The 12,510-nt window shown below is 39.1% G+C and overlaps 1 pseudogene; it reads left to right on the plus strand.

The window, feature by feature from the left end:
• The first annotated feature begins 637 nt into the window (after nucleotides 1-637).
• Nucleotides 638-12,316, plus strand: LOC140843849 (vomeronasal type-2 receptor 116-like; annotated as a pseudogene).
• Nucleotides 12,317-12,510: the final 194 nt, after the last annotated feature.

A 12,510-nucleotide genomic window follows, 5' to 3' on the forward strand; every position in this document is an offset into this window, starting at 1 on the left:
TACTTATTGAAAAACCATCCTTTTCCCACTGCATTGTAATGTCATTTGTCATATGTGAGGTATGCTTCCAGACTGTCATGCCCTATCTGTCTGCTTATATAACCTTGTGCCAATAGCACACTGTTTCAGTTATTACAGCTTAAGTCTTGACATCTAGTAGTGTAAATCCATCCACCTTGCTTTTCTTCTTCAAGATTATCTTGACTACTCTTGACTCACTATATAATCCCCCCTCTACCTCCCAAAGCTGCTTTTATTTCAATTGACATTGCATTGACTCCATAGATAAATTTTGAGAAAACTGATACCTTTAAATATAGTCTCCCAGTACAGCAACATGTTATATCCCTCCTTTTATTCAAGTCTTTTAAACTCTTCTTAAAAATATTTTGTTGTTTGTACAAAGCAAAAACTGAAAGAACAAAACAGCAGCAGACTCACAGAGCCCAAGAATGGACTCACAGTTACCAAAGGGAAAGTGACTGGGGAGGGTGGGTGGGAAGGGAGGGAGAAGGGGATTAAGGGGCATTATGATTAGCACACATAATATAAGGGGGGCACAGGGAAGGAAGCAGAGCACAGAGAAGACAAGTAGTGTTTCTACAGCATCTTACTATGCTGGTGGGCAGTGACTGCAATGGGGTATGTGGTGAGGACTTAATAACAGGGGGAATGCAGTAACTACAATGTTGCTCATGTGAAACCTGAGCATAAGATTGTATATCAATGATGCCTTAATAAAAAAATATTTTGTTGTTTGTAATGTAGAGATCTTACACATATTTCATTAGATTTAATCTTTGGTATTTGAAACTTTTGGTTCTATACTTTCTCTATCTTCCTGTTTTCATTAACTTTCTCATTCTGTCTGGGTCACTGGCACTGAATTGATGGAGCTCCATATGCAGTAGCTTGAAAATACTCTTTCCCATGTCCACCTTTAAATTCATGTTACTATACCACCAAAGTACAGCATTTATCATTAACTAGAATATCATACATTCGATGTCCTATGTTAAGATAACTGATTGATCCATCCTGAACATGATCTGAGTGTTCATTAACCCTGTTCTTCTCTGGATATGGATATTTGGCATTACATTACAGTCTTCCAGACCTGAGTCAAATAATTCATTAAGTCCAAATTCTAATGTCTAAGCAAAGACTGTCATTCCCACTTGGTGAATGAGTTTGCTGGGCTTTCACTTCCCATGTTGTGTCCTTTTTCTTGTATTACAAAATAATCCTAACTCACATGGTTCGAGCCTTTTCCTAAGGATTTTTATGCCCTCCATACAGGTTTTTTTCATCAAACTACTAGTATATTCTAGCCTTAGTTTGTGCCATTGAGGAGATAACAGAAACCCCCATTTTTTACCCAACATATCCCTAGGATTTGATCTCTGCAGTGCATTGCACAGTGAGCAAAGGACTTCTGAAAGCTGCCTGACTTGATTGTTTGGACTAAGCAAGGAGATCCCTAACCTATCCCTGTGTAAGGGAACAAGTCCATAGCAGTTATCACAGGGACCATATGGGCAATTTCAGCTCAGGTGGGGACACTGCTGGAACTCAACCAATAGCCACAGGTAAAGTGAGATGGAGTGAGGAGAAATGGAATATTGCCTCCTTGGATGCCACTGTTAGGTGCCTAAAAATAATTAAAAGCAGTAACTGGGTTGCATGTCATAGAGAAACAAATGAATACTGAGTGTGTGTGTGTGTGTGTGTGTGTGTGTGTGTGTGTGTGTGTGTGTGTGCGTGTGCGTGTGTGTGTGTGTTATCTCAGATTGGGAGTGGGGTGTATTGGCTACCTATTGTCACAGTAATACTATGGAGCAACCATCCTAAAGATCAATGGCTTTAAACAACTATTTGTTCTTATTCATGCACATGTGAGCTAGGGGTGAGCTCACTTGCTCTGCTTCAGGTTGTGAGTTTATGTGTTTGGCTCCATGCCATGTCTTGGGCTCAGATTTTCTCATTTTTTGATTGGGAGACACAGACTGGAGGGAATGCAGCTACCCAACAGAAACTGTTGATGTCAGCTATGGGAGCTTAAGAGGCTAAGCCCAATTGAGCAAACATATTCCCTTGCTTCCTCATTTCTAATTATATCCTATTGGCAAAAACAAGTCATATTACCAAACTTAAAGTTCATGGGTAGGGCATAACGTCCCACCTCTAATAGGAAGAGCTGAAAAGTGACATGGCAAGTTACATGAAAAGAGCATTTAAGGAGATAATAATTAAGGCTGGTAATGCAGTCCAGTACAGTCTGTCCTTTTGGATCACAATTATTCATGATCCTCTACATGCAAACTATGCGTATTCCACCCCCAAGATCTCCAGAAGTCTGCTAGAATCACAGTATCAGGTTCAAAGACAGAGATCTCAGAATCCACATCAGTTCTGATTGAAATTCCTCTTGAATCTATGGAAGACCTATGAATTAACATAAGAAGTTATTTGCCCCACACCCACCCAGCATGGAACAGGAACAAGATAACTGCAATACACACTTCCAATCACAAAAAGAAAGATGGGGAAGCATATAACAGTCATTGACAGGCAATTCTGAAACCTCACTGAACAAATGTTGTCCGGTCTTAGAAATAGAGAATGCTTCTGGATTATACTGCAATTTGGATCTCTACAAGTAGATCTTTATTTCATTGTCCATTGTAGCACACAATTCTTTTCCTGTCATTTTCAAAAAGGGCATTCCAAAGTATGTCCTTAGATTTTCCAATTGTTTCTTCCCTTATAAAATTGGGGGTCTAAAGGTCATTTAACATCCCAAGCAGTCTCAGTGTCTTTGACAATACAATTCTCTCAGAAACTTTGTGAGTTTTCTGTGTATTTGATTCTAGTCAACTCTATGTCAAAAGCCACACTCACAGATCTTTATAAGGCACACCCTGCTTTCTAGACTTAATCACTGGTACTTCAGGTACATCAGACTATTGTGGGATCATACCTGTAAACTTCCTAGAAGCCAATTTGTCCAATTGGAAGGATCTACTAGCCACTTAATTACATTGAAGGTCTTGAAAGAGTGTAAAGCCAAACAAATCATTTATCTCTTCTTCATTCTGAGGCTATTTTTTACTAACATTAACCTGAATTGGGTCTTTTTTATGAAGCTATGTAAGTAGTTAAACCTTTGACTCTCTGAGAAGTGGTTTAATTTTCCAACAGTGCAATTTCTGGACTCTATATATTCTCTGTAAGTTCTAATTTTACAAATTAGACAATTCTTTTCTGAGCTTGTCTCTTTATCACAGGCACTTGAGATCAAATTCTGCCTGGAAAGCTATTTTGCCCAAGTCCATGAGTTCACTAGATATATTTCCTATCTTCCTAATTATCACAAAGGACAGTTTCATCACATTTTTCCCTCTCTATAAAAGGGGCACCATTTCCAGTCCCCTATAATAGTTTTATGACCACTTTTCCAACCCCCTCTGAGAGTTTTCTCACAACCCACAACCATGTTACCAAACTACCACATGTTGTTTTTGTTACAGCATCAAGTCACCACAAAAAAAGAAAGTTACACACCAATATCCCTGATGAACATAGATTGCTGTCTACTTCCAGGTACCAATTCCAATATCAATTAGTTATTAGCACAATAATGCTGCATCAAAGAAAACCTACCCCCACCAAAGAGAAATGAGATCTCCCCTCATAATGAGTCAACAGAGGCTTAGATGGAAAATTTGGACTTCTATCTCACATAGCAGTGGAAAGCTGTGTGCCTGACCCTATTCCAACCAGGCCAATGTCAAAGAAAGCCAGATAAAATAGAAAGTGCATGTAAAATCCAGAGCCTCCTATCATAATACCAAAATGTTCTGGTTTTCATTAAAAAAATCACACATCAAAAGTCACCACAAAAAAAGAAAGTTACACACCAATATCCCTGATGAACATAGATTGAACAATACTCAACAAAATATTAGCAAACCAAATTCAAAAATACATCAAAAAGATCATCCACATGATCAAGTGGGATTTATTCCAGAGATGCAAACATGGTACAATATTCAAAATCCATCAACATCATCCACCACATCCACAAAAAGGACAAAAATCACATAATCATCTCCATAGATGCTGAAAATGCATTTGACAAAATTCAACACCCATTCATGATAAGAACTCTCAACAAAATGGGTATAGAGAGCAAGTACCTCAACATAATAAAGGCCATATATGACAAACCCACAGCCAACATCATACTTAATAGCAAAAAACTGAAAGCTTTTCCTTTAAGATCAGGAACAAGCCAAGGATGCCCACTCTCCCACTTTAATTCAACATAGTTCTGGAGGTCCTAGCATGTCGATCAGACAACACAAAGAAATAAAAGGCATCCAGATTGGCAAGGAAGAAGTTAAACTTTCACTGTTTGCAAATGACATGATGCTGTACATAAAAAACCCTAAAGCATCCACCCAAAACTACTAAAATTAATAACTGAACCCAGCAGAGTTGCAGGATACAAAATTAATACATAGAAATATGCGGCATTCCTTTATACTAACAATGAACTAGCAGAATGAGAAATCAGGAAAACAATTCCATTTACAATTGCACTAAAAAGAATAAAATACCTAGGAATAAGCCTAACCAGGGAGGTGAATGACCTATACTCTGAAAACTACAAGACACTCACTCATGATAGAAATTAAAGAAGACACATGGATAGGAAGAATTAATATTCAAAGTGGCCATGCTGCCTAAAGCAATTTACAGATGCAATTCAATCGCTATCAAAATACCAACAGCATTCTTCAATGAACTAGAACAAATAGTTCTAAAATTCATATGGAACCACAAAAGATCCTGAATAGCCAAAGCAATCCTGATAAGGAAGAATAAAGCTGGGGGGATTATGCTCCCCAACTTCAAGCTCTACTACAAAGTCACAGTAATCAACACAGTGTTGTCCTGGCACAAGAACAGACCCATAGATCAATGGAACAGACTAGAGAGCCCAGAAATAAACCCACACATATATGGTCAATTAATATACAATAAAGAAGCCATGGATATACAATGGGGAAATGACAACCTCTTCAACAACTAGTGTTGGCAAAACTGGACAGCTGAATTCAAGAGAATGAAACTGTATTATTGTCTAACTCCATACACAAATCAAAGACCTGAATGTAAGTCATGAAACCATAAAACTCTTAGAAGAAAACATAGGAAAAACTCTGAATATAAACATGAGCAACTTTTTCCTGAACACATCTCCTCAGGCAAGGGAAACAAAAGCAAAAATGAACAAATGGGACTACATCAGACTAAAAAGCTTCTGTACAGCAAAGGACACCATCAGTAGAACAAGGAGGCATCCTACAATATGGGAGAAAATATTTGTAAATGACATATCTGATAAGAGGTTAACATCCAAAATATATAAAGAACTAACACACCTCAACACCCAAAAAGCAAATAACCCAGTTAAAAATTTGGCAGAGGATCTGAACAGACACTTCTCCAAAGAAGAAATTCAGATGGCCAACAGGCACATGAAAAGATGCTCCACATCACTAATTATCAGGGAAATGCAAATTAAAACCACAATGAGATATCACCTCACACAGGTTAGGATGGCCAACATCCAAAAGACAGGAAACAACAAGTGCTGGCAAGGATGCAGAGAAAGGGGAACCCTCCTACACTGTTGGTGGGAATGTAAATTAGTTCAGCCATTGTGGAAAGCAGTATGAAAGTTCATCAAAAAACTCAAAATAGAAATACTATTTGACCCAGGAATTCTACTCCTAGAAATTTACCTGAAGAAAACAAGATTCCTGATTCCAAAAGACATATGCACCTCTGTGTTTATTGCAGCACTATTTACAATAGCCAAGATATGGAAGCAACCTAAGTGTCCATCAGTAGATGAATGAATATAGAAGATATGGTACATATAAACAATGGAATATTATCCAGCCATAAGAAGAAAACAAATCCTACCATTTTCAACAACATGGATGGGGCTAGAGGGTAATATGCCAAGTGAAATAAGCCAAGCAGAGAAAGACAAGTATCAAATGATTTCACTCATTTGTGGAGTATAACAACAAAGCAAAACTGAAGGAACCAAACAGCAGAGGACTCACAGACCCCAAGTGTCGTGGTCCAGCCGCAACAGTCGAACAGGGCTACCGAAGGACGTAAGGAGACCGGAATAAAGGATGCAAGAGAGGTGGGGAGGGCTGACGCTCCTTCGCGTCACCAGCAAAACTTTATTGAAGGTCCAGGGTTTATATAATGCAGTGGGGTTACATGATTCCAGGGCATAGCATTATCCAATAGACAATCAAGCACAGTATTGACGTCAGCGGTAGCCGGGCAAAGGTAGCTCAGCAGAGTTCCGTTAGTTGCTCATGGAATGCGTTACCAGGATGTTCTTTGCTCTCCATTCCCGCCACTTCAGCAAGTGGGGGAGGAGCTTGGGAGAGTGGGTGGGGAAGGAGGGAGAAGGGGGTTAAGGGGCATTATAATTAGCACCCATAACATAGGTGGGCCATGGAAAAGGCAGTATAACATGGAGAAAACAATAATTATAGCATCTTACTATGCTGGTGGACAGTGACTGCAGTTAGCTGGGGGGGACTTGATAATATGGATGACTGTTGTAACCACAATGTTGCTGTTGTGAAACCTTCATAAGATTTTTTTATTAATGATACCTTAATAAAAAAAATCACACATCATAACAAGAACCAGAAGATCTCAAACTGTATGAAAATAGAAAATCAATAGATGGTTAACAGAGAGATAACAGAGATGTCAGAATTATCTAATAGCTATTTTAAAGCAGTGATCATAAAAATGCTCCAGTAAGCAATTATGAACATGCTTGAAACAAATGAAAAAATAGAAACCCTCAGCAAAGAAAGAGTTTTGGCAATGAATAAATATCAATGTCAATTTCCCAGTTGTGATATTGTACTATAGTTTTGCACAATGTTACTGTTGGAGGAACCTAGGTAAAGGGTACACAGAATCTTTATTCTTTCACACAACTGCATGTCAATCTGTAATTATCTCAAAATTAAAACTTTGATTAAAAATATTACATAGCTCAGATTTAGGAAAACTGACTGAAACACAGCATTTTTAGTGTCAATTAACACCTAGATATTTAAGCTTATTGAAGATGAATATGTGGCTATCTTGTCCCATCTCATTGCTGATCATTCATTCATTCATTCATTCAACAAATAACTGTATTTATATTCAACAATGTATGTATTCAACAAATACATATTAGGTGTCCATTACATGTAATATACCATATCAAGAGGAGGTGATGCTAACTACAAACACCACTTATTGAGAGACTGTGTTACAGGTATATAAATATATAACTCATTTTTTTCCATTAAAAAAACCCACTGGAGTGGGTTGTGGAGAAAGTGAAGGTTCCTATGGCCAGGATTTTCACCTGGCCCTGTTCCTCTTGCTCACTACACACATGTGGGCAATACACTGTTATTGACTCTATATAAAGAGCTCCACCCAGTGCTCTGAGCTGCTGCACAACTGCACGGCTGTTTGGCTGCAGGAGAGCAGACCCTGGAGTGGTGGTAGCGCTGAGGATAGACTGAGAAGGCTGTGAGGGCCGAGAGGTCCAGAGGCAGAGACCAATGTGCTGCATGCAGACTTACCATGAGTAGAGGGGATTCTAGTGATTGACCTGCCACTGTGGGAACAAAGTTGGGTAATAAACCCTTTTACTCCAAGAACGTTTTCCATTGTCATTTCTGGGTCTCACAGAATCCACAGTGAACCAGGGCTGAAACCCATTGACAAAACATAGATGTTATCACAATACCAGTTTACTGTGAGCATATGTTTTTAAAGGTTAAGCCCATGATGCTCAAAATATAGAATAAACATATATCAAAGATCTTACTTGACTAATTAATGTGAAGATCAATAAAATGATAAAACTGGTTCCAAGACCTTCTGTAAAACAGATTTATATAGTTCATCAGTAAAAGCATTTTTGACAACACAAATCAATAGAACAATGTTAGGATAAGATTTCTAGGTCAGATAGAAAAATGGTTAATGTCCTAAGGGCAATAATAACCTTTGAGTTTGTCTTTCACCTGGACAGAAATCAGGTTAACACATAATGGCACAGTGTCTGGGCTCTAACTGAATAGTAAATCACAAAGCCAAACATACATTCTTCTAGGTAAATAAGTAAGCCTTGGGCTGGCTTGTTAAATAATGCTGCATTTTGCCATTGAAAGGGCATTTGGCCATCCTCTTGCATTATTGCCACGTTTTGCATAATTTTTTATTAACAAAATTGATCAGTAAGATCAGACCCCTAGTAAGTAGATGAGCCCAAATTTGAATACTGTTCTAACTCCCAATCTTATTCTCTTCCAGATAAACCATATTGCCTTTGAATATCTCCAGCCTAATGAGATAAGCAGGCAAGTAAACAAAAAGTATGGTAAAGTGTAAAAAGTGATTATAGAAATATAAACAGGGTATGCTGGGGAAATATGGAGTCAATAAGCCTTACGTGGGCAAGGAATGCTACTCAGGGGAGATGACTCAAGCTCAGTGGAGACAGGTGTTTACAGTGCATCAGGTGTAGAAGGGAAGAAATGATGTCCCAGGAAGAAGAGGAAGCATGTGTTATATGCACAGGTGCAAGGATAATGGAGCATTTTCAGGACTGAGGATAGATTTAAGATTTTGATAGTATTAAAGGATATCAAAGGGCACTAGGCACAGACTGGCTCACGTGGAAATTCCATCAAACCTTCAGGAAATGGGTCATTTTCACTCAATTTGAACTATACTATAACACTAAAAGGAAAGCTTCAGGAGTGGTGGTGTTTGTTTTTGTTTATTATAATTCAATATAATGATGCTAATATTTGGACTATTTTGAAGTCACTTCTGCCCGACTTTCAGTTGAATGTTCTTTCAAGTCCTTCCCTTTGAAATGTTTAAAAAGCCCTAATTGAGTGTTGTGTGCTATTTCTTTGATGTACTTGATTATATTTCCTAACATTTTATTTCAAGATTTAACATTTTATAAATGAGATTGGCCTATAGGGGTTTTACAGTGATAAATTAAATCTTGAGAAAAAAATCAGAATACAGAAATTTATTTAAACCCTATGGTTCTACGAGAAGGACAGCATTTTAAGAGAAAAGGTTACAGTGAAATTAAAGTTAGCAAAATGTGTGTAATGGAAAGATCACAGGCTTTGGAGTCAGTCTTGAGGAGCTCTGGGACTAAGGTAAGTTAAGTGAGATGTCTGGGGAGTAACATTTAAGGAGGCACCACTTCCAGGGTCCTGCACGGATTGGCCCATAAAGTGAATGCTTCCTTAAATCTGCCCCTCAGGTGTCTCACTTGCCTCACCCTGGATGGACCCTGGTGCCCAGCCCACACTACCTCCAAGATGGCAAGTAAATTACTTACGCTCTTTAAGCCTCTTTTATTTTTTTCTACACATTTGGTTGATACTGAGTACCTACTCACAAGATTGTGTGAGAATTGAGAGATCTTATGTGTTTTATCAAGCAAATTGTCTAGAATAGCACAGGTGCACATTAAAATTAATTTTTTTGTCCTCGCTACCCAACCCCATTCAGAAAGGTGCTTGCTACAGGAGAAGTGGGTAGAACCTAGATAATAATGGGCCTTTTTTTGCACTGCTAGGAGTTTGAACTCTGTCTAGAACAAGTGTTTCTCAAAGTGTGTTACCTCTACCACCAGCACCAGCACCACTTGGGAGCTTATTAGTGATGTAATTTCTGAGCTTCCTAATCAGAAACTCTAGTGGTGGGGCCCAGGCAACTGCTTGAACAAGCCCCTCCGCATGATGCTAATGCCCACTAATGTTTGGGAAGCGCTGCTCTAGAAGAACATGAGAATAATTGTGGGATTTTTTTTTTCTCATAATCCTTTTTCCATCATGAGGCTTACCAACCACCTTTGCTGGTACTCTTGATCTCTTTTCAACCTCCTGTAGACTCTCAGCTTCATCTGTGAGACTAAATTAGTTGTTGAATTTTAAAGTACTGCTGAAACAGTGTTAAATGTTGGTTCTCTACCTACCTGTAGAAATCTGTTAGTGGACAGTTCTAATTTAAGTTCTGAATTGATAGCAGAGCTCCAGTTGGTGAAAAGGAAATAGAATTTCCTAACCTTTTCTTAGTCCTAGATTTGAAACTGAGCAAAACATCTTTTATAATTCTGTTTCTTTTTGTACATTTCTCATCTCCTAATGATCCTCCCAACATATTGCTGAGAAGACCCCTTCTCCCCAACTTCCATCCCTCCATGCAATTGGTATCTGCTTCAGATTAACGGAAAAGCATTTACCTATACTTGTGTATAAAAGTCTGATAATCTCATCATCATCCTTTACATCTTTCAATTTTTGAAGGATGTTTTCTTGTTTTAGGTCCCAGGCCTGGAAGGAGACCCCATGGTGGGAGGAGACAGTGCTGTGCAGAACCCACGGGACAGGAGTACGAGGCGGCCTGAACTCTGTCTCTAATTCTGGGATTTTAAGCAAGAAAGCAATGTGAAATGACTTAAGTAACAGAAACATTAAAAGGTGTAATTAAATGGATGAGAGGGATTCAAGACAAGACAGGGAGACTCATTAGGGAGCTTTTTTGTTAGAATAGCAGTTACATCTGAACAAAAATAGTGGAAGTGGTAGTGAACAAGAAATAGGTTTGCAATTATTTGGATAGCAGAAATCATGTAAATTTGAAACTTCTCAAGTGAGAATCTAGGTCTTGGTCATCTATACATGTGCAAAACTTGAGATATTATATGGGTCACTTCAAGTTACCAAGAAATGATTGCTTTTGAGTGAATGAATCCAGGATATATCCTATTATATCTATATTTAAGTGATATATTTGGGTGTAATCTCTGTTTATAAAAACCTTGGTCCCTTGCATATGGAAGATGAATAAAAGAGATAATGTTAGGGCTCCTTGGCCCTTGATATACCAAGAAAAAATGGGCAGCATTAACTTGGAATTTTTCCCTCTGTAACATTCCTTTCATTGGCATCCAGTTATAGCGATTTAGCCAAATGTAGTCAGGAGACTCGTGAGAATCGCTGAACCCAAGATAATGACACCCTGCTTTGTTTGCCAGATGTGAAGCAATACATGAAGTGCTCAGTCAGTCCCCACAGTGATTGAGATCATTGCCTCCCAAAGGTTTCGACCTCCTTGGCTGGTGAAGATCCTGTGGGGATGACACTTGCCTGTGCAGCTCTTTGTCCTCCCCGCTGTGGTTCTCAGGACTTTAGTGAAGGACAGCAACAACCCCATGGTCAAAGCTAATAAGTAGGCTCTCAGCTACACCTTGCTCATCTCCCTCACCCTGTGCTTCCCCTGCTCCTCACTCTTCACTGGCTGTCCCAACACCGCCACAGACATCCTCCGATGAATGACACTTGGCATCGTGTTTACTGTGGCTGTTTGCACCATCTTAGCTAAACCCATCACTAGTTCTGGCTTTCCAGGTCACAACACTAGATAGAAAGATGAGGCAGGGGTTGCTGTCAGGGGCACCTAATTCTACCATTCCCATATGCTCACTGATTCAGTTTACTGTCTGTGTAGTCGGGCTGGGAACCTCTCCCCTTTCCCTGACAGAGATGCCCATTCTGGGCCGACCCTCCTTACCATTGTGGGCAAGAAGGGCTGTCATTGTGTACTACCTTTCCTTAGCATACTTGGGCTCCTGGGCTTTTCTGGCCGGAAGCTACCTGACACTTTCAATGAAGCCAAGTTCCTGGCATTCAGCATGCTGGTGTTGTGTAGCATCTGGATCACATTCCCGCCTGTGTCCGACAGCACCAAAGGGAAGGTCATGGTGGCTGTGGAGATCTTTCTCATCTTGGCTTCCAGGGTGGGGTTACAAGGATGCACCTTTGCCCCAAATTCTATAATATTCTCCTAAAGCCAGAGAGAACTACCCTGCCAGGATTAATGGGTAAAACAGACTCTGGGGGAAAATAAATACTCTAAGGCTTTACTTCATGAATTTCGTAAAACATTTAGGAAACTTGAAAATTAAGCAGTTCTCTTTCCCACACCTTGCCCCCTCAATGTTTTAACATCATTTTCCCACTGATTTGGAATGTCATCGCTATTATAAATTTAATCCCTGTATAAACATCTGTGTCCCTGACCCACGGTTCTTTCATTGATTCTCTCCCTGAATAAGTAACACATTGTTTTAATTTCCTGAATTTCATTGCCTGTTCTCACAGCACCTGTTCTCACAGCACCTGTTTGTCACTGTGGCTCTTTTTCAGTCATTTTGTGTTACCAGTTCACAACATTACCAGTGTTCTCTTTGATATGACTTTTTAAATTGCCTTGGTAAATTCCATAACACACTAAGAGATTTGGATTAGAATCGTTTTGAATTTAAAGATTAGTTTGCGAGAGAGATCAGATTCTCTG

Source organism: Manis javanica, chromosome 10 (genome assembly GCF_040802235.1).
Source record: "Manis javanica isolate MJ-LG chromosome 10, MJ_LKY, whole genome shotgun sequence".
NCBI lineage: Eukaryota > Metazoa > Chordata > Mammalia > Pholidota > Manidae > Manis > Manis javanica.